Here is a 24,041-nt window from a genome sequence, read left to right as displayed (position 1 = left end):
GTTTTTCAAAAGGATGCTTCCTAAGCCCAATTAATCTAAATAGGGGAAGGCTATACAGTGGGACAAGTAGATACAGGCAAAGCTAGGCAGGGCTGGAGGCAAGAATACTTCAGTCTATTATATAGGAGAAATGGCTGAAGGAATAGGTGACGTTCAGAAGAGCAGGTCTCTACCCCTTGAAAGCAGAACCCATGCTGTTTTTATTTTGGTAAATACGATATTCAGATTAGTGCCAAGATAGAGGAACTAACATTTAATGAGTCCCTATTATGTCACTGTTTTCCCTATTTTATAAGTGAGAAAACTGAGGCTCATAAAAAAATTGCCTTGCAGAAAGTCACTTAATAGCTCAAACACTGGCCTTGACTGCTCCAAAGCTTATGTTCTGTCCATCTTACTCCACTGTGTTTGCTAAACCAGGGCAGTAGATGGAAACAATGATTTCAGTTAGATTTCAGTTAGATTAACTCAAGCATGTAAGAACTGTCCCAGATGTCTGAAAGTCCAGCTGGCTGCATTGGATAAGGGCAAGTGCCCTGTACCTGGAAATGTAAGACAGAGCTGTGTATATCTGTGGCCGGGATGTTACGAAGGATCTGATCACTGGAGGAGATACACAGCTAATTGGCTGGGGAGCAGGTATTGTCTCTGCAATCTACAGGGCTTCTTTTTGAACTCAACATAAGGCAGCTTCCTATATAGTTGGATTATTTGTTAGTTTGTGTGTCGGGGGCGGGGGGGGGGGAGTGTGCAATGTGCAGTGGAACTTTCTCTGGTTTTCCTGCAGGTCTCCATGCCTGTGCCTTTGTTTCTCTACAGATCATTCTTGACACAATGGCCTGAGTAAAATGGAATTTCCCAGCACTCTCAACTCCCTGGCCTTGTTTTATTATTTTCCATAGTGTTTATCACTGTCTAGCCAAACTAATTTACTCATTATACTTATTTTTTGTCCATCTCCCCATCCCTCTCCCCCAACAGAACTTAAGCTCCACCAGGAAATGGATTTTTGTCTGTTTACTGAAGTAAGAAAATACTTAGAACTATTGCTTGGTCCCTAATAAGCTTTCCCTAAATGTTTGTTGGGTCAGTGAATGGATGGGTTGGGGCCATCTGCAGAAAAGGTCTCCTATTTTTTGTTTCTGAATACTTGACTGACACCACCCTGCTCTGACATCTAGTAAGGGTGTCTAAGACAGAGAAATATATTTATAGGTGAGAATTTCAGATCCTGGACTATGACAGTCCCCCAGAAATTTCAAAAAAGGAATAAAATAGAGACTTTTAAGGTTCAGTTCTGGGGATTTGAGCTATTTCACATAAAGGTGTACAGTGTTCTGAGGTATAAAGGATGCTGGACTGGGAACTGGAAATGAGAATACTTGAATCTAAGCCTACAATTCTCTTTTCACATCTGCACGTCATTTATCTGTCCATCCATCTACCCACCCCCCTACCTTTTCACCTACCTTACCACACATCCCTTCATCCCTCCATCCATCCATCCTCTCATCGACCCCCCATCCCCCAACCACCCATTCTCTCCCATCTCATCATCCATCCATCTAACAAATGTTTTTATAAGAAACTACTGTGCCTCGAGCATTATTTTAGGAAGTAGGAACATAGCAGTGAACATAATTGTATGGGCCCAGCTTTCATGGAGCTTATAATCTAACGACTGAGATAGAAAAAGAGCCTGGAAACGTTAAGCTTATATACTTTGAATTCATGATAAATACTCTGAAGAAAATAAAGCAGGGAAAAAAATAGACACTGTTGAGTTGCATGATTTCAAAATCTCCTTCTTGCTCTGGCATTTGTAGACTCAATGCAGTTAATTCTTCCTTTGGAAAAAACACCCCACAGTTAAGCCATCCAAATAACACCAAATAGCATTCAGAAAATATTATGCCTCAAAACTCTTCAAGTATATTTTAAAAAGTACTATCTCTTACTTAAGGTATGATAATTATGCTTTGACATTTTTTCATATTAGTTTCATTGAATTCAAGCAGTCATCTTATATAATTATAGGCATGTAATATATATTAACTTTAAAAGCTTCTTGTTTTGACTCAATAAATTCTCATTGAGAACCTTCTATCTGGTAGACACGATGCTAGGTGCCCTTTCTTAGGAGACTGAACATCTCCTGGGCCACGCACACAAATAAGGACAGGACACCCAGCCAAGAGGTTAAGGTGTTTTTTTTTTAAAGATAAAGTTTGCATGAAGTCCTGAGAGAGTCCCGAGGAGAAAGTGACTGTCAGGGAGTGGTAGGGTAAGGTCAGGGAAAGTTGCAACGAGGACTTGACTTTTAAGCTTTGTCTTAGGGAATGAAAAGCCCTTGCGTGTACCTACCATTCATCTGCATTTGAACTAAGTTAGGATGATGCAAGGGGAACATTAATCACTCCATGAAGGTTCTTGATATGGGAATAGATTGGCCTGACTTGCAAAGAACAGCATGGTCATTTTGGCAGCAGCAAGCCACAACATGAGAATGAAACTTCAGCAGTTCTGAAAACATACAAGGAATGTGAGCAGCTTCAGCTGCTTCATCAAAGTTTAAAAAGAAAGGAAAAAATGCAATAGAATCAACTTTTAGGAAAACTTCGAAAAGTTCATACATGTTTAACAAATGCCCTAATACATTTCCCCCGAGGGAAAATTAAGAGAACTTGCAAGCGGTGGCCTGCTAGAGTCGTAGCTCCGTCTGCTATGGTAACTCCTCCACTGCTTGCTCTAGTGAATGTGTGGGAGGACGCAGCACAGCCCAGCAGCTCTGTAATAGCTAGAGAAAGGAATCGGTCAATGAGCCTTGAGTGGACATGAGTTCCTTCTAATTGAAGCCCACAGCTCAAACTCAGAGTGAATAAGATTGGGCCCCTAGTTTAAACTAGCAGAGAGATTCCGGGTCATTTAGCTCTCACAGTGCCCTGCAAAGGAAGATCATTTTCTCTTCCAGGTATTTATAGGGGGCTGACAAAAGGGCAAGTGAAGTAACTTGGCCCATTGTGGAGTTAGAAGGTAGTAAAACAGAGGGTCTAAATCAGGTCTTCTGAGGATCAAAAGAGTAACTTTGGAAATTATTGAAAATAAGGAATTTTAGACATGTTTTTTGCAACAAAATGGCAGAGTAGACATGCAGAGAAGCACCCCTAGTAGAGGTAACCTAGAGACTTAGATCAAGTCATTTTGTAAAAGCATGACCGAGCTTGTGATAAAGTAAGAAAAACAGAGGAGAAAAATACAAGAAAGTGCGATGCCAGAGGTGTAAATAAGCGCAGATTGCCCTGAAAGACTCTGCAGATATCAGGTCCTGAGTTTTAATAGGTCAGGAAAGCAGACCATAGGAGACAAAGTCTAGGACTTGAACATTGTGAGAAGTAATTATAGAAATTATTGCAAAGAAATAGGAATACACCAAGATGTGCTACATGTGTAATATAAGTAAACCCTGCTCTGCAGAGGGAGAGAGCAGTACCCTTGACCTTTTTGGCCTTGACTCTAGGTGGAGTGGCGAGGCAGAGAGTTGGAGGGACGGGAGTGTATGTTTCCCTTGAGAATGACTAACCACAAGTCTGCCTATACCCACGTGTCCAGAATTTGCTCTACCTCTGTGGCCCAAAACCCCCAGAGTATAAATTTAATTTAATGTGGTACCTGGCTAGTAGTATAGTATTTGACATATGTTTAATTGAGGTTCTAGAATGAGAGAACAGCGACAGAGTCAAAGTTGAAGAGATAATACCTGAGAATTTTCCAAAATTGGAGGAAAAGAACAACAACTATTTCAGTGTCAGTGTCAGATTCAATAAATTTCAAGCAAGATCAAGTAAAAAAATATCTGCACCTAAATTTTGAGAGTAGAGAACATGAAGAAAATATCTTAAAAGCAGTTTCAAAGAGAAGATCATCAACCAAGAATTGACAGATTGATAACTGACTTCTCAGCAGCCTCTTCCTGCTATTGATCAATATAAACTACTTCTGTAAGTGTGGTGACTTCTTTCCTCATTTGCTGTTCTCTCAGTATGGGCATCTTAAAGTGACCAGATGGTAGCCAGAGCTTAAAGTTCAATGGGATTTCCATTGTGTTCCCAAGTGGAAGTGTTTATCCTATGAGAAGTAGGATCTCTAGACCTGTAGAGCCTAAGACTTCAGAGACAAGAAGTGTAAATCCTCCAAGTGGGTCATAGGGGATCATGGCAATTGAGTCCACTTTAGATTCCATCCTTGGTTTCTAGATCCATATATTCTATCTATTGAAGATATATCAGGGCTGGTTTCCTGAAAATAGACTCTGAGAGAAGAGTTGATTGGCGCATGCTCTCAGGAGTTGTATTTGTAATCACACAGAGAGGCAGGCAGGATTGGGAAGAGGGAGGAACTGCCCCTCAATATGGTTGCCAGTGACTCCTCAGCTGGTCCTAGGGAATTTCTGGAGCTAGGATGGCTCTTCAGAGTTATTCCAAACTGAGGCAAAGACCTGGGCATTTGTACCCTTGCAGTGGAGCAGACCAATGGGAGAGGATGTAGCCATACCAGAGGCAGTTTCCTGAAGCTGAGGGCACTCCCCAGTGAGGGGTGCAGCTGACACCCCCATCTTCCAGGGAGTGGTGTTTGGCTGTGCACTACCCACCCACAGCATTTCCCTGTGTCTATCCATCCAAACTGCTGCACAAGGTGCAGAGGAGACATTTGCTCCACAAATTCCATTAAAAAACAAAACAAAACAAAACAAAACTAGACTTATTTATTATCCATTTATTTCAGTTATGCTTCCCAGGACGTATAACAATTACACAAGTTCAGCTGTCTCTTGGTATGTGTATCTAGTCCTTTAAGGAGCAGACATTTTCTGTTGTTCCTCATGGCTCTGTTTGGAATTTAGAATGAATCCCCATACCAGTCAGATTTGTGTTAATGCGGGACTGAAACGAATTTGCAGCAAGAATGTTTAATGCTTAGCAAGCCACAAAATCCATGTAACATTTATTTGTAACATTTGTTAGTAGTATATTTAGCACCTTAATTTTGCAAATAGGAAAGTTTTTTCTTTATATGTATCAGGGTTGAGGGTAATCGTAATGTTTAAGAATATAAGAGTTGTGGATTTTTTTTTTACATACAGGAATAGAAAAAGCAAAAGAGATTTACTCTGAAGCTGCTAAAAATTAAGCTTCAAGGCTGTTCACTTGCTCAAGCCTCTTTCACATGGTCATATGATTTTATAATATTTGCAAAGAAAGATTTTCTATTTTTTTATAATCTCATTTCTCATTCTGAATAAATCCCTGCTTTTATAATGTATGTTGTATTCATAATTCAATGCTATTTTTTTAAAGAGCGCCCCTCTAATCATATAAAAATAACAATGGAATCGACCCCTAGACAAAAATGAGCAGAAAGTTGCTCCTTGCGTAGTTATAAATATTTGAAGGACAGACAAGTTGGTGCTTATTGGCCTGAGACTGCCTAGGCTGAATTTTTGAATATTTAAATGTTTCCAGGCTCTGGCTGACCATGCTTATATAATGACTTGTCCTTTGAATCAAAAGTGTGTTACTAACAACTTACATATGAACAGTATAAATCCCTACGTCATTACAGTTTGAGTCTCTGAATAACTTACAAGTTAGGTATTACAGATGAGGAAACCAAGAATTAGAGCACTTAAATAACTTGCCAGATGTCATGGGGTTAGGAAATAGCCAGTTGTAACTCGAAATTAGCCTCTGGTTCCTCACCCATAGGGATTACAGCTTTGCTACAGTATCCTCTCCATGGAACACTTACCTAGATCTCTGTGACAATGCTTTTTTTTTTCCTTATTAAAATGTCAAGAAAAAAAAGTCTCAAGCACATCTAAAGATTTATATATTTTCATCTCAGGGCTTAGTACTGGAATCGAAGACTATGTAGGCGTCTACCTGAGCAGGAAAGGTTCAGATGGCACAGAGAAAGCGGGTGTGGAGAGGAGTAATGGAGGGAGATTTAAGAGATGGAGTTTGTAGAATTTGGTGGTGACTTAGATGTGAGGGGCGGGGTGAACAAAACGTCAGAGATGACTGCAGGTTACTAGCTTGGACGACTAGATTAAGAATAGTGTCATTGCTGAAAAAGCAAGCACAGTTGGAGTGCTAACTAGAATAATGCTTCCCTCCCCCATGATGTCCATGTCCTAATCCCACAAACCTGTGAATTTTACCTTACATGGCAAATAGGACTTTGTGGATGTGATTAAATTAAAGACCTTGAGACAGGGAGATTATTCTGGTTTCTCTGGGTAGGCCCCATGTAGTCACAAGTTTCTTTGTAAGAGGGACACAGGAGTGTCACAGTTAGAGAAGAAGATGTGATGACAGGCATGGAGGTCAGAGAGAGGGAGAGACAGATTTAAAGATGATGTACTGCTGGCCTTGAAGTTGGAGGAAAGGGGCCATGAGCCAAGGAATGCAAGCAACCTCTAGAAGCTGAAGGGGCAAGGAAACATTCTCTCCAGGAATTTCCAGAACAAATGAAACCTGGCCAACATCTTGATTTTAGGACTTGTAACCTTCAGAACTGTCAGATGACAAATCTGTTATATTTAGGCCATCACACTTGTGGTAATTTGTTATAGCAACAATAGGAAACCAATACAGATGATAAAGAAGGCTTGGGGTCAGGGGACGAATGCAGAGTTAAGTTTGGTCATGTTGAGTTTGAGAGGCCTAAAGGATGTCTGGCTGAAATATCTGCTAGAGCATTAGACAACTAACTAGGGGCTTATATGCAGATATAACTTTCATAGTTATAGGCTCGTAGTTAGGTAATAGCTGAAGCCATCAAAGGAAATGAGATATCAACAGGGAAGAAGGAGTAGAGAGTCTTCTCCTTTGGGCTCTGGTATCCACCAATCCTAAGGAATGGGCAGAATAAAAATGTTGAAAAAGCCAGAAAGGAACAACTCAAGGGGAAAGTTAAAACATGGAGAAATGGTATCACCCAAACCCATAATTAAAGTAGTTTCTTGAAAGAATCGATAGTCAGCAGTGTTAATAAGCAAATGCAGTTCTGAAATGTGCCCATGTGGTTGACAGTTACTGCACGTGGAAACCCCAGTGAGTGCAGTGTCAGATGCAGGATGGGAATAAAAGATCAGTCAGGCTGAGGAATGAATGAGATGTCAGTAAGTAGAGGTGATGAGTGTAGATTATTCTTTCATGAATGCTCACTGGAAATCCATGGTGACCAAAGTGTCCATAACTCGAAAAGGCTGCAGTTGCCTGGTAGAGAGTTGATTGAGCTGCAGGAAATGACACTTGCAAAGGTGAAGGGCTCGTGAGTTCTGTCAGGAGTCTCAGGAAAGAAGAAAGCTCATGTCTGGTCGTTCTCCATTATTGTGGCCTTGTCACATTTTATTATTGCCACTTCTCTCCTCATAGTTGACTACACTAACAAATTCAACTGTAGGCTCAGCTTTAATTAAAAATTCCCCTGTTTATTCTGCCTGCATGCCATATCTCTATCTGTTGGTGTTTTGGGATATATTTCCAATATATATTTCCAATATATATCCAATTGGGATATATTTCCAATTTTCAGCGGGGTATCTCCACTAGATGACCCAGGGATACACAGCCAGATAGTCACAAGAAGTCAGGATTCATATGGCTATTGACTATTTACTTATATTCCTTCTTTGAATCCCTATTCTCTGCATACAAAAAAAAAATGGAGATAGTATGGGGCTCTGGAGCATTTTTTAATGAGGATTAAATAATGATAAGTTTTTTAAAAATTCCTTAGCATATCATGTCCAGCAAATAACAGGATCCCTTCTACCCCTCTGACCATCGGTATCCTTATCTACCAGTGAAGATATGAACGATAGTTTTATAGTGCTGTTACAGGATTTTAACAGATCATATATGAGAAATATCTATCACAGAGACTAGCAAAATGATAGCAATAAGTGATACTTCTTAGTTCACTTATCCATTCATTTATTTATTCAATAATGTATAATTGAACCATTGCATTTACCCAAAAGCAAGCAAATTTCATGTTTGTCTTCTCAAAAGAAAATCTGGCCTTCTAAGTTGCATGCATCAGCCCTGGCATGAGTGACATGGGACTAAGCAATGTCCCTCAGTCCCTCTCTGTTCTTTATGTCTTCTCAGCAATCCATCCTAGTCCTTGGCACCCTTGTTTTGGTCACATGTACCCTGATGTTCTGAGCCTTTTTCATCTCCATTCTTGTAGGCTGGAAACAGTAATTCAGATTCCAAAGGGCAGTTTATCTCTCATCACAAACAGTTTTCCCATTTCCTTCTTAATACAAAGAACTTAATGAGCATGGAAGTAGTTTAGTTCTCCTGAGAACACCAGACAAGGGTTCAAGGCTGTGACTATTCCCTCCAGATTAGAAAGAGGAAAGGGGAGAGGGAGAGAATGTACTCACTTTTGATGACCCAACTGAACAGCATATCTTGTTAGCTTTTTGGTCCTGATGGGCAGTTATGAGGTCACGATTAAGTGATCCAAGCCCAGAACAACAGTGGTTCTTGGTCTGTGGTTTCTAAGCCCCTAAGGGCTGACCTCCAAATCCTTTTCAGACTTCAAAATGACTGCCCGGAATTGTGTGCTTTCCCATACTTAGAAGGGGAATTTATCAGTTCAGTAGTTCTGAATTTTTGTATGATGTTAGTAAGAGGAAGATGAATTTTTACATATTTATTTCCCTGGTAGAGGAAATCATTCAAAGCATTATCATGCTATGGGGACAAGTGAGCCAAGTCTTGGGTATTAGGAACAATTGATGGAGTGGAATGGGAGAATCACACACTGGGCAGCAGAGCCTTGAACATGATAGCTACTCAATAAATGTTCGTTAAATAGATGGGATATTTCTCTTGGATCCATATCTATCTCTGAGTACCTAAGTGCCCAGACTTCAGTACAATTTTCAGTTGAATGCATTAGATAATACCAGAAATGGCACATCCAAATATGCACAGGGGCCAGCTGGGTAGGATAGTATAGGATAGTAGTCAACAAGGTGACTTTGATAATATATTCACAGGTTCTGGGAATTAGGGAATAGATATCTGGGAGCAGTATGGTGGTGGTGGTGGTGGTAAGCATTATTCTACCTAGTATACCTGGGTAGCTAATATTTTGGCAGTCCAGAGAGGTGCTAGGCTATGAGGTCACTGAAAGCAGGGACTCTGTTTACATTCACTTTTCTTACCTGCATTTGGTTGATGTTCAGTCAGTGTTGATTTTTTGAACTGTTGCAATACAGGATATCATAGTAACAGCTGAGTAATCATCTCAGCTATCTAGTCCAAGGCACTCATTGTACAGATGAGAAAACGGAGGCCCAGAGAGGTAGAAGATTGTAATTGGGCTCTCCACCTATGGCCTACTGTATTATATCCAGGTTTTCTTTTATTTTTTTAAATTTTTAAAAATTATTTTTGAGAGAGGGTTAAATTATTTTGAGAGTGAGAGAGAGCATGAGTATGGAAGGGGCAGAGAGAGAGGGAGACACAGAATCCGAAGCAGGCTCCAGGCTCTGTGCTGTCAGCACAGAGCCCGACTCAGGCCTTGAACTCAGGAACCACGCAATCATGACTTGAGCCAAAGTCTGACACTTAACTGACTAAGCCACCCAGGTGCCCCCATATCCAGGTTTTCTGAGACCACTAGTAACTGTAGTAATGTTCCTATGTAATGAGAAAACAATCGACCGTGGCCATATTTAGAAAAGGCTTGTTGGAGGGGTGCCTGAGTGGCTCAGTAGGTTAAGGGTCTAACTTTGGCTCAGGTCATGATCTTGCAGCCTGTGAGTTTGAGCCCCGCATCAGGCTCTGTGCTGACAGCTGAGAGCGGGGAGCCTGTTTCAGATTCTGTGTCTCCCCATCTCTCTCTGCTCCTCCCCTGCTCATGCTCTTGCTCTCAAAAATAAATAAAACATAAAAAATTTTTTTTTTAGAAAAGGCTTGCTTGAAAGTAGCTTATCCTTGAGGGATTAAAGGAGGACATGGGGCAATAGTGAGGTGTCCTGAATGAATCTGGAAAGAAGAGAAGCTTCCAGAAAGTTGAACTTTAAATAAACACACAATGCATTAGACTAGAGCAGGGGTTGGCAAGCATTTTCTGTAGAGGGCCAGATAGTAAATATTTTAGACTTTGCAAGCCATATGGTCTCTGTTGCAGCTACTCAACTCTGCCACTGTAGTACAAAAGCAGCCTTAGACAATACACAAATGAATGGGCATGGCTGTGTTCCAATGATCGTTTATTTATGAACATTGAAATTTGAATTTCATATCATTTTCATATGTCATGAAATATGTTCTTTTAATTTTTTAACTATTTAAAAAAAAGCAAAAACCATTCTTACTTCATGGACTGTACAAAACAAACACATAAAGCTCTAATTTGCTGACCCCTGAAATAGAGGTGTGTTGTTCACCAGAAAGAAATAAAATATCTCTCAGTCCATAAGACCTTATAGTGATCTAACTGAAAGTACTATCACCATGTAGTGAAAAATGTATGTGCCTGTCTGAAGAGGATCTGGTCAAAGGAAACAAAGGAGTCTCATGAGGCATTCAGGGACATTGCCCATTTCTAAGTGACTCAGGAAAGGGAGATCTTGGCCAGTGAAGATCACATATTGGAACTTAATTTTTTGAAGCTCATTTTGTAATGGGAAAGGATATTTCAAGCTATGTTAGTTGAAGGTCCCTTTTTTATTAAAAAAATGTATATATGCATGTATATATATGTGTATGCATGCATGTATGTATGTGTATATACATCCATGTATAGTGTGTGTGTGTCTATCATTATATTGTTGATACTTAACCACTTGCTAGCTTTCTGACCTTGGTTAAATTTCTTTACTTTTCTGAGCTTGTCTTCATCTGTAAAATGGGGGAGATAATAGTGCCCATGTTAATGGGTTATTGTGAGAAGAAATGATATAATGCATATGAAACATCTAGCAAAAGGAAGTGCTTACTACAGAAAGTACTACATAACTCTCATATTTGATGTTTATATTATATCAAAATATACATACATATATACACATATATCTTATATATGTATATATATGCATATACCCATATATACCCATATGTCTTATATATGTATATATATGCATATACCCATATATAGTACTACAGAAAGTACTACGTAACTCTCATATTTGATGTTTATATTATATTAAAATATACATACATATATACACATATATCTTATATATGTATATATATGCATATACCCATATATGCATATATATACATATATATGCGTATATATGCATATATATGTGTGTGTATATATATATATGTGTGTATATATATATATATATATATATATATATATATATATAATATGTCCACATACACCAAGGAAATATATATCACACTAAAGATCCTTGTATATGTGCTGTTTTGAAATTTGCATTTTTTCCCCTTAATATGTCATGGCTAGCCAGGTAATAATATAGGGCAGGGGTTATTAAGAGTTTGGCTCCTGCCATCTGAATTCTTGGGCTTGAGTCCTGGTTGCATTATTATACAAACTTGGTTAAGTTACTTGAGTTCTCTAGGTCATGGTGTCTTTTCTCGTAGGATGATTTTAAGAACAGTACCTTCCATGCACAGAGGTGCTATGATGATTAAATGAGAAAACATATGCAAAAGTCACCTGAAACCAAATAACTAACTAAATAAAAGTTATTAGTACAAATCCCAGCTTGTATATAGTAAATAACCAAGTATCATTTTAAAAAATGAAAGTCTAGTATTTAAGAAAGTATTATAATGATTTGGCATTCTGCTTTCTCATTAAATTCTTAGCATGGCAGCAAGGGAGGACACATGGGGAAAATCTGTTTGAGGGGAAAAAGAACTATTAAAATTTCTTCCTACAGCAAGGACAATAGAACATCTACAAAAAGAGACTGGCACTTAATAGGCTAATGCTTTGCATTTTTTGTGCAGCATCGTAAATGAAGCAGTTTTCAGAGGTAGCACCTTTTCAGTGACATTACTAAGTAGAAGCCTGAATCATTTCCAGATAACTGTGATAATTAGGCAGTGGATATGTTTTGAAAAGTTAACTCAAGACCTATTTTAGCCATAGATTATTCACTTTAAAAAGATCTCTCTGATATGTAGAACTTTCTTTAAGATAAAGCCTTTAACTTCCCATATGATATATAGAATCTCTCTTAAAGTACAAGATTTGGTGGGTTGATTTATTGCAGCTTTCATTTTTACTAGAATTTACTCTGTGATTTCAGCAACAAGAGTTAATCTCTGAAAATGTGAGAGTCTAGAGGTGCAACAAAAAGGAAGTGTGTCAATGTCTCTTGAAAGGCTTTGTCAAAAAATAAAAATTTCAATCACTGATTATGTTTTATGTATGTGTCTGCAACATCAGGGAGTTATTGTGACCAGATTTTTGTTGAAATCATTTAATCAGCTAATGCTACAGAGACACTAAATGAGATGAGAGGCAGCTCCCTTAAAGTAGGTGCTCCATTAATGTAACAACTTATGCCAGGTCCTGAAGTGTTTGCCATGTACCAGCTGTCTCCAGTTCCTGTCTTCTGTAATTTAGTTTATTAACTTATTTTTTATTATTTTTTTAAATAATTTATTGTCAAGTTAGCTAACATAGAGTGTACACAGTGTAGTCTTGGCTGCGGGAGTAGATTCCTGTGATTCATCACTTATATACAACACCCAGTGCTCATTCCAACAAGTGCCTTCTTCAATGCCCATCACCCATTTTCCCAGTCACCCCCATATCCCCACACCCATCAACCCTCAGTTTGTTCTGTGTCTTTAAGAGTCTCTTATGGTTTATGTAATTTAAATCTGCACAACCCTATGGGGGTAGCAAAGCCATCATTTTACAAATAAGGACTTTGAAACTCAAAACTTTCACTCAGAGATCACACAGACTGACGTGAATTGGATGAATTCTGCTATTTACTTCATGAGTCATCTTCCTTCGTTCTTGTTTTAAAAAAAGATTTTCCCTCCTTTTTGTTTCCTTTTTCTTCCTTCCCTTTCCTCCTTTCTCCTTCCCTTCCTGTCTCTCTTCCTTCTTCCCTCAACAAGTGAACCATGCCATTACATATAAAATTCAAGGACTTGGTCTTTTAATATTTGAGTATGTGCCTGTGTGAATGCTTCTGTATGGAGGTATGTGTTCTTTTTCAGTGAAAATACCAACCCCATAATAAAGCTGATGAGTAAATTAATCTCTATGAAAAGTATTTTGAATTACTTACTCATTTTCTTCAAAGAGAAATGATGAGAGGGAATTATGTGTAAACTTCACCGAACGCTTCTTACATCAAAGATGGTTTTCAAAATATAATGCTTATGAGAGGGAATTACATGTAAACTTCACTGAGTGCCATATTGTTTATGTCAAAGATGTATTTCAAGTTGTAATGCTCATTAGAATCTGCCATATATTATAGTAATTTCTTCATGTATTTGCTTGTTGAATGAGGAATTAATTCCTTAATGTCCAAAACCACACTTCAATCCCTTTTACCAATTCTAGTATTAAGTTGAAATGAAAGGAACTTTAAAAATATGATGGTTTTATTGATAATTCACTGGTTTCCAACCCCACTGAATACACTATTTTTCAGTTTCTCTGTGGCCGTATACACTTCTGTGCCTTGCTAAGATTGAAGAGAACACTGATTCAGTGAGAAAAATGCCTCTTCCATGAGAAAGAAGTGTGAGCATTTGGGGTAGGGATTGTTGAAGAGGAAACGTCTCATCCACATGAAATAGGGCAAAATTTCATACAAGTTGAGGTGGGAGGAAGCACTGTCCTGAAGCTAGGAAGCTAAGATTTTATCAACCCTATTGCTGTTTAGTTATGGAACTTTATTTAGACTAATGCCCAATGTGATGGTGTTAGAAGTACGTCCTACCAACGCCTTGATTTCAGACTTCCAGCCTCCAGAACTGGGGGAGAATAAATGTCTTAAGCCACTCAGTTTGTGGTACTTTGTTATGGCAGCCCTAAGAAGCAAATACAGCCTGCAACGAGTATATTCATGCCTGTAAGCATTGTTTTACTTGACCATAATTTATAATCCTCCAACCTACATCATAACAGTTATCCAAAGGCAGATTTTAATAGAAACCCAATTAAAATTGTTTTCAAAAATCATGCCATGAATCATTTTCCTGATTGGGGAGATAATATGGCTGCAAAATCAAGCAATGGGAGGATGCCATGTGCTTCAAAGATTGGGGACCATAATTAATTGTCATGAAAATTCTGTAACTTGACTGGCAGCCCTAGTAGCAGTGTATAATTTCATAATGCATGTGCATCTAATAGCAGTCTATTGTAAAATTCTGTCCTTTGACTTATTTATAGTTAAAAAATAATTTATTGAACCTTTATTAGGTTCTTGACACCTGACAAATTAGGCAAAGGTCCTGCTTTGGAGGAAGTTGTCATATTTTAGGGAAGTTAAGATATCCAGCTAAAAACTATTTTACATGATAGGACAAAAAGGAGGAGAAGCACAGATAAATCATACAGAAATTCAGATGAAAGAGAAATCACGTTCAGCAGGGATGAGCATGGAAGACATTGAAGGAAAAGTAAGTTTGTCCTTAAAGAAGCTGGACACAAGAGGAAAACCATCTCAGTAGAAGGTACAACATAAACCCAAAGACAGAACCGGTAATCAAAGATATATTTGATCGTTCCCTGGGGGGGCTCCATCCATTGAGTGTCTGACTCTTGATTTAGGCTCAGGTCATGACCCCAGGGTTGTGGGATCAGGCGCTGCATCAGGCTCTGCACTGAGCCTCTTGAATGAGGAATTAAGATTCTCTCTCTCTCTCTCTCTAATTAAAAAAAAAAGATATTTGAAGAACAACAAGTCGAACTACTCATAAAATGTTTGCAGCCACTCTGTTCCATTAAAACATCCATTAAAACTGAGTAAAATCAGTGAGTTGGCTGCATAATACCTTTATCAGGATCAAGGCCTCCAAAGTTATAAAATAGTTGGTAGGGAGGATTTAAGTAGAAAATTCGCTTTTATGACTCATGAGATGATGCTTGGGGAAAGAGTTGGGATGGTATGTGTGTGATGGGGCCATGTGGCAAGTCTGGACTGGAGAGAACCAAAGAGCAGACAGTTGGGACGTTGCTGGTGGCCAGGAGAGCACAGTTTCACTGGGCACAGTGCCACGGCACCATGTGTCAGTGTGTCTCTGGAATGGTTGCTAAAGAAGATCATCAACTTCCAAAGACACACACAACTGGAATAGGGGCTCCTTCCTCGAGATACTGCAGTAAGAAAATATTTAAATTTCTTTTCAAGATTATTCAAGATCTTCTAGCAGAATTAGCCATTGTGTGGTGGAGGAGCTCTGGAATTGGAATTGGAAGGTGTTAGCAATGCTTATTTATTTGGTTTTTGTTTGTTTGTTTCACACTCACTCTACTTTCAAAACAGACTTGGAGCACTTTACAGTAGAAAGCTCAGATACCGTAAAACAGAAAATCATTCATACTCAGATATTGTGAATAAATGAGATACTGTTGTGGGCTAAGATTAGGGTTTGTTTGTTTACTTTTTTATTTGTTTGTTTGGGTTTGTTCTTTGCTTTTTTCCACCTATTGAAAAGGAAAAACCCAACAGCAGTCTAAATAAAGTGGAGGATGAGGGGATGACGGAGGGTATTTTTTTTTTCCTTTTACAATTTGGGCAGTAAGCAAACAAACAAAACCTTGGAAGCAATGATGAAGAGGCACAAATGAGTATTTTTAAAATTCCAAGTCTGAGAAGTTCTTTCCATTAGTGAACTTTCCTGGTATTCTATTTCTTAGAACAATGGGCATACTTTCTTAAACTGATCATAAAGAATCATCTTATAGGTATAGGTATGACCTAATTCATTGTAGTTTTACTGTTTTCAGTACCGCTTAAAATTTTTGCCACCAGGAAAAAAAATTGACTTGCAAAAAGAGTTGAACAGATTTAAAAGAGATGTTCCTTGCTGCTGTGCCTGACTGCAGTAAAGAGGGATAAGACAGTTTGTAGCCAATATTTTTTTAAATTTTTTTAAATGTTCATTTATTTTTGAGAGAGAGAGAACAGAATACGACTGGTGTGGGGGGCGGAGGTATCAGAGAGAGAAGGAGACACAGAATCTGAAACAGGCTGAAGGCTCTGAGCTTCAGCACAGAGCCTGACACGGGGCTTGAACTCATGAGCTGTGAGATGGTGACCTGAGCCGAAGTCAGACGCTTAACTGACTGAGCCACCCAGGAGCCCCGCCAATACTTTTTTAAATGAAAATCAATCAATCAATCATTAAGCATCTACCATTGTTTTCAAAGTTAAGATCAAATCTGCAGCAAAACTTAAAGACATGCAAACAGCAAGGTTAAAATCAAACATCTTCTTTCACCAAGTTCAACTGCTATTAGCCAGCATTTTGGGTTTCCTTTCTCCTCTAGGGAAACTTCCAACTCCCAGTGCTCCTAAGCGTGTGAAAACCAGAAGACCGAAGTACCAATGTTCTTTTTCATCAACTGTTTGTGGTTTGGCACTTGGAGTCCTTGCAGTTATGGCTGTGTTACTTAGAGTTCTTTATGGTCTGGCTTCTTCATGCTAATACTCAGATCTGGTGAATTGGCTTGTCCCATTTCTGCCTGTATGCACATGCAAATTTGTACATAGGTATTGGTCAGGGGCAGGGGCCGGCCAAAAAAGTTGCATAGTCCTTCTATATAGACCTTCTTACTTGGTTAGTAAAAGAATCAGACTGTATCCTAGGCCTAGGCAATCAGTTTTCAATAAAGGAAAAGTTATCCTTACCAATTCAGTGCCTTGAATATATTTTATAGGAGAAACAACGGCTTTGGTTTTTTGCTAAGTCTTATAGCTGAATATATGACTGGCAGACCAAACTATTTCTTAAAGGTATAACCTTTCTTTTTCTTTTTAAGCCTAGGGTATTAAATACATGCATGGCAGGAGCATCGGCACCATGACCAGTGACTATGATTTCCAGACATTAAGAGTAGATCATGACGCTCTTTCCCCTCCTAACCTGCATCTGGTCTCAGACTCTTTTGGGCATGGAGCTCCAGAAATCTCATTAACAACTGATCAGTATTATGCAAATTGAAAACGGTTTTCTATTCTTGCTTTTAAATCTGATCAATATTTAAAGCTAGCTGTCTAGTTTTGCAGTGTGTTTATTCTACTGGGATTTTTCCCCCCTCTGTGCGTGATACATAAGGCCCTTCGTGAGTTGGCATCCAAAGATTTTGTTTGCTTTTCTCTGTTTTTGCTCACACCTCTCATTGTGAAGCTTCCCTTTCAAGACTTTTAGAATTGTTGACAGAAAACCAGATTTGGCAGTACTTGACTTAAACTCCCTAGTGCTACATATTGTTCCTCTCTTTAAACAAATGACTATTGAACAACTATTACACAGCCGTGTATTCTCTATATAGAAAGTAGAAGACAGAGTTCCTGCCTCAAAACTTTACATTTTGAACTAAGGAAAGATGTTTTAGGGAACCATTTATTCTGTTTTCAGGAGGGCCGTTTGGGTTTCGAAAGGCCTTTACAAACTTTTGTGGAAAACCAACAGTCTCAGACACAAACTCCGCGTGTAGCATTCTTCTGACACAGTGGAGCTCGTTGGCAGTGTCTGTGATCAACACCAACTGCTCTGAAGCTTTGAAGAAAGGCATGAGCATGTGTATGCTGTGTACAATACAGGAATGCCACTGAAATCCAACTTAATCCATTAACTCATAAAACAGATTCAGTGTTTGTTTAGTGCTTGGCAATACATTTTCTCCAATTTCAAAATTCAGTGGAAATCCCACCCACATTTGAACATGTTTTTTTCTTCTAAAATTCTTCAAAGTAATCTTTGCAGAATAGTAACACCAAACAGCTCATATAATAAGTTGAAATTCCTATTGACATCTGACAACCCGGTACACTGGAAAGAGCATGGTTTTTGATGTCAGAAAGGCCTTCCAGTCTCTTTTATGTGAGCCTTGGCAAGTTAGGTGACATCTTTGAGCCTCATTTCTTCATCTCTTGAGTGGGGATAATGACATGTACCTGCCAAGACCATTATAAGGATTAAAGGGATAATACATATTAAAGTCTTGGCACATACGAGGCACTTCGTAAAAATTAGCTGTTGTTACCATTCTTCTTATTATCAGTAGTAATTCTGTTAAGGGATCTAAGTTAAGCTTATGCTCATCACTCATTTGTTCATTCAGTTAGTGTTTGCTGCACAATGTCTGCTGTGTTGGGTACTCTAGGGTGTGGGTGGGAGTGATATCAGCACATACATTTTGCCTTCAATGGTCTTATTTTCTAGTTGAAAAAAATATGTACATAAATCATTAGAAGAGAAAGTGCCAAAGAGAGGCAGACTAAATAGCAGAAGGCTTAGACGGAGGGAAAAGTCCAATTTTATTAGGAATGGGAGTGAAAGATGAAGTACAGAAAGGCTTCCTAGAGAAAATACAACTCTGTTTTCCCTCCTCACTGGGTAAGTGGGTCCTTCCGGGTCAATTAGCGCAAACCAAAACCACCCCTCCCCCCTTCCTCTGAAGCCTCTGACGGTCTTGTCTCAGCCATGTTTCCAATGGCTGTTAGTGCCTCTACTTCTAGTGGTCCCTCATTTTGGCTTAGCAGATCTGAAAGGGACATTGAAGATCAACTCCTTAATTCCGCTGAAGGAACCCATCAGTTAAAAAAAAGTCTATTTTAAAAGGCAACTATTTGCTTTCTTTGTGAGGCATGAAGCAACTGTATACCTACCTCTCACCAGCCCATGAGCATCTTTATTTTGGTTTCACATGGTAAGCCGTGGGGCAATGAAGGTCCAGGTTTTCCACAAAGTTACTTGCTCTTTGTTCAGTTTCATGACAGTTATTTTGCTCACCTTAAGCAGTTTTTATGTCATCATTTATTTTTTTAGAAAGTACACTGAAGCTGTTTTTATAATACATGGCTAAACTTGAGATTATTGGAGATTTGGCTTATAGAATTAAAGATTGGTTCTACCCCGTTATAGGCAATGATACAACAAAAATGCAATGCAATACTAAAATTATTCCCACATTTTTGCTTAGAAACTCCCTGCCAAATGCAAAACCTAGCTGTAAGAATTACTTTCTTCATAGATACTTGAAAGACACTTAACAATTTTTATCCATTGTTCCTTGTTAAAATCTAGAATGAACAAAATTAAGATGCTATTTCCTCCATATGATAAGCATTCATATACATACATGTTCACACATGTACAAACATATATTCACACACAAAGTCACACATGTCTGCTATCACCACAGTTGTTTCACACTGTTTGGGAAAAATAAGCCACACAAGTAGTTAAGAAAATAAGAGAAATAAATTCAGAAAAAAGTCAAATTTCTAATTTCAAAAAACCCTAGAAACTGACTAAAAACTTAGATATGAAAAGAAAAACTAAGAGAGAGAGAGGGAGGGAGGGTAAGAGAGAGAGAAACCAACAATATAGCTGGTTCAAAACTTAGTTTACAAGACTCATGTAACAAGAAGGTGCAGATAGGAAATATAATGGTGAATATTCTGATACAAAATATAGCTTGATACATAAAATATTTAGAAATAAATTGAAAAAATAAAGATTCAGAACTTACATGAAAAACTATAAAAGTCCATCAAATATCATAATAAGGGGAGAATAAATGAAAAGTTACACTTGGTTCTTGTGTGAATAATGATGCCATCATTCACTGAACAAACCTATATGCTTAACACAATCTCGATAAAAACAGTTTTTTATTAAATTATTTTAATGTTCATCCAAAAATAAGTTAGCATAGTAAAAATTTTCTGAAAAGAACTAGCATGGGTGGGGAGGAGCACTGAGCTACCAGATTTCAAATGCAATAAATGCAAGATGGCCCATAAGCATTTGAATAGATGTCATACTACACTAATAATTAAAGAAATACAAATTAAAATAAAAGTGGGAGTTTCACTTTTGCTTTTTTTGGCAGATGTTAAAAATTATTAAGATACCTAGTGTTTGTTACTATAGGGATCAAAAACTCATATACTTTTAAGGTAAGTGAGTATAATTTTCTTGACAAAAATTTGAGAATGCACTTCACATTTTTAAGTGTGCATGCTCTAAGGGTTATGCACCCAGGTATGTAGGTATGGATGATGTGTGATACATCAGTTGTTTTGTCTAGGAGTTTTTCCTATGTAAATGATTAGATGAGTGATTCAAGATATATGAACAAGGATTTTCATTGCAACTTTTTTTATAAGCAAAAATAATATAGATAAAAAGAAAAAGACTAAGATTTTATTTATGAAGAATTGAGTTGATCATATATGATCATCTATTTAATGCAAGAGCAGGAGTCTTTAATGGTTAAGTGAAAACAGAAAACAGAAGTACATGTCATTAAAAAGAATATTTTATATACATACATATACATACACATACACACACACACACATATAGAAAAACAGTATAGATATATAGTGAGCAAGTGAGGTTTGGGCAGGCTATACACCAAAATGTTAATAATTTTAATCTCCCAGTGGACTGATTATTAATAACATTCATTTCTATTTTATTCCTTCTTTACTGTCAGGGTATTTAAAAATCAGCAGTTAACCATTCACACTCTGTCTCTCTCTCTCTCAAAAATAAAGAAACATTAAAAAATTGAAAAATAATTAACAGTTAAGCTTTTTGGTATCTTTGACTCTTACAGTAACTATGGTTACCCAGCTTCCTTTCCTGTGAGCCCTGAGAAGATATCTCTGCTACCTCAGAACAACAGCCATCTTCTTTCTGGCTCTTATCAGTGGATTTCCACTAAACTCTGGCTTTTCTTGATGATTATGAAGCCACAAGAGGTTATTTTCCCACTGCAAGGACTGGAATCCTCTTTGAGAATGCTGATATCTGAGTTGTTACCTGGTGTTCCCAAAGCTGCCCATGCCAGCGGGGTTGCATTCTCTGTAATGTGTTAACTGGCCACCAACCTGATTCCTTCCCTTTGGGAGCACCCAGCAAGACTGTCCTTCCCAGGATCCCCACAGTTTGATTTGGCCATTTGGCCGATTTCAAACTAGTGGATGTGAGTGGATGTGTGGATGTAAGGCCGTCACTTTCAGGCCTGGTTCATTGAACTTTTCCTGGGTGATTCTCTCTGTTCTTCTCGTCCTCTGGTTAGATGGTGGTGCCTGAGACGATGTGAAAAACTATGTGTTGAAAGTTAAAGAGCCTAGATCTTCAAATGATTCATGACCAGAGTCATTCTGCCAGCCTAGACCACCAGCATTTTACGCGTGCTCACAAACACGCGCACACACACACACACACACACACACACACATCCCAAAAATATAAATAAAACCAAAAGCAAGCAAACAAGAAACACTTCTATGCTTGAGCCCTTGCAGTTTTCAAATGTTTTAAATTTTTTTATTTTAAAAACAATTTTTTATGTATTTTTGAGAGAGAGAGAAAGAGACAGAGTGTGAGTGGGAGAGGGGCAGAGAGAGAGGGAGACACAGAATCTGAAGCAGACTCCAGGCTCTGAGCTGTCAGCACAGAGCTGGATGTGGGGCTCGAACTCACAAACTGCAAGATCATGACCTGAGCCAAAGTTGGGCCCTTAACCCACTGAGCCACCCAGGCACCCTGGGTTATTATGCTTTTTTGAGTCTATTGTTAGTTGCAGATAATTGACCTCACCTGATCCTCAAACCATATAATTTTCTGTGCAGTGCTATGTCAGGGTGCATTATCCAGCTCTACATTTTATACTCTGTCCAGCCCAGCCAGTATTCATGTATCAGAGCCCTTCATGAGAAGAGCTCCTTCAGCTGGTGTCCCAGTGTCTCTCCAGGGGGCTTAGACATGAGTTCCTGGGGCCCAGCAGAGAACATTCCGAGATACCTTGTCTGTGGTATTCTCCCTTCCTCTGCCTTCCCTTTAGATACATATATTCTGAACCTTCTGTCTTTTTAACCAAATCTTTCATGACATCTGACTCATAGAGAAAACTCTTAATGTACTTTCTTCCTGACTGATTGGCTCTACTGGGATAGCTTGAAGCTGAACTGGAATTCCTGTTATACCTGCGAGACACAGTCTGATTTCACAGGATGTCTGTAAGCTACCAAACCTGAAATAAATGAATCTAGAGCCTCACGCATCACAGCATCAACAAGGAAGTGGGGTGTAGCATCAGACAGACCGGGGTTCAAGTCCTTATTCTGCTTATCAACTATGTTGACCTCTCTGACTCTCAATTTCCTCAGCAGGAGAATAGAAAAGAAAGTAATTTCTACATTACAAGTGTATTCTAAAATATAAATGATCTTTGTAAATCACCTGGTACTACTTACATCATGAAAACGAACACAGATTTGTAGATGGAGAATAACAACTGTGATAGAAAAAATTATGAAAAAAGTTCATTGGCTTGAAATTCTACAGGATTCAGAGAGAAGGATTGAAAGAAAGAGAGAAACTTGAATATTCAAAGGGTAAATACTGACCCTGACTAAATTAAGTTGAAGCCAATGGCACTTTAATATTACATGTGACTCACAGTTATTAAATACAGCTTTAAACCTAGTGTGGTGTTAGTATCAACTTGGTCTGCCATATCCGATGCTCATTCTCTCTCCTCCCTCAAATTGCCATTGTCCTCCTTTGCCATATTTTATGTGAATGTAGATATTTTCAGCGGGTTATTATGCTCCATTGAGATATTAGCACCTTCTAGAGTACTTCATGATTTCATCTCCTGGGTATGTATTCCCATGGAAACTGCATATAGTATAACACAACTGAGAGGGGGCCCCATATGCCTTTCCTGTGTATATCTTCAAGAACGACATTAACTAGAGGAATGAAGCTGGGAGTATGGGGTTTATTGTGGATTTTCACAGTGATTCCCTTTGCATCTCGTGAAGAGTTCTGTTTTTAATAAACTTTACTGGAAATGTAACATTACCAAAAAGTATAATCAAGCACATTGTATATGTATGAATCATAATAAATGAGGATTAGATAATGTTTTTGCTTACATAAATAGGCTGTTTCACAGTTGATATTTATTTTTTAGTGGAAAATTTGTTTGGGTGAAGCAAAGGACTCTGGGTGAAAGGCTTTAGAATGGGGTTGACTTATATTCAAGTAAAATTTATGAATACACATGAAGTTGACCACAATGTTCCCTCTTTCAGCTTACAGTTAACTTTACCCCATGCTGCACTCAAGCATGAGCTGAATTGGTGAGCTGTATAGGCTCTACGGATAGCAGCCATCTGAATCGTCATGAAGGACTATCTTCATGATAAGTTCTTAAATTTGGGGCCTTGTGCATTTAATTTTGCTGTGTTTTAATTTTGGTTTTCTCATTTGTAAAATACAGCTGCTGAAAAGTGGTGAGCCTAGCACATCTGACACATAAAGATGGGGTTTTGGAATACCCCCCTCCTCTAAGCAACCAAGTGATCTTCAGTAATAACCTTAAAGTGCATGTAATAATAGCAGCAAGAAAAGAAATACAGACAATAAATTTTTTCTATGAACACACACACACACACACACACACACACATACACACATATATAATCATGCCAATAAAAATACATTATAAAAAAGGAAAAAAATTATAGGATTAATACTTTTAAATTACATTAATGTGTTTTTTAAGGGAAAAAGTTACACCTACATTTATGTAATAATAATAGAGTTTCTGTTTTTGTACCTTGTGCAGATATGTCAATGACTTTATCAAATTTGGTCTTCCTTGTTTGTTTACGTTCAATAGACAGTATGGCCAACTTATCAATCTATGTTCTCACGTAATTGATCAAGATTTCTTTATTTTAATTTAATTTCAAAAATTGTCTTTCATAAGAACCAATAGGTATATAAATAGTTAAGAAA

At 38.2% G+C, this 24,041-nt stretch overlaps 1 long non-coding RNA gene across 1 annotated transcript in view; it reads left to right on the top strand.

Annotated features, from left to right (window-relative positions):
* LOC111557524 overlaps nucleotides 1-24,041 on the top strand; it is a 338,367-nt gene that overhangs the window by 83,997 nt on the left and 230,329 nt on the right. The window lies entirely within an intron of this gene.

Source organism: Felis catus, chromosome D4 (genome assembly GCF_018350175.1).
Source record: "Felis catus isolate Fca126 chromosome D4, F.catus_Fca126_mat1.0, whole genome shotgun sequence".
Classification (NCBI taxonomy): domain Eukaryota; kingdom Metazoa; phylum Chordata; class Mammalia; order Carnivora; family Felidae; genus Felis; species Felis catus.
This window is presented reverse-complemented; position numbering and strand designations above follow the sequence as displayed.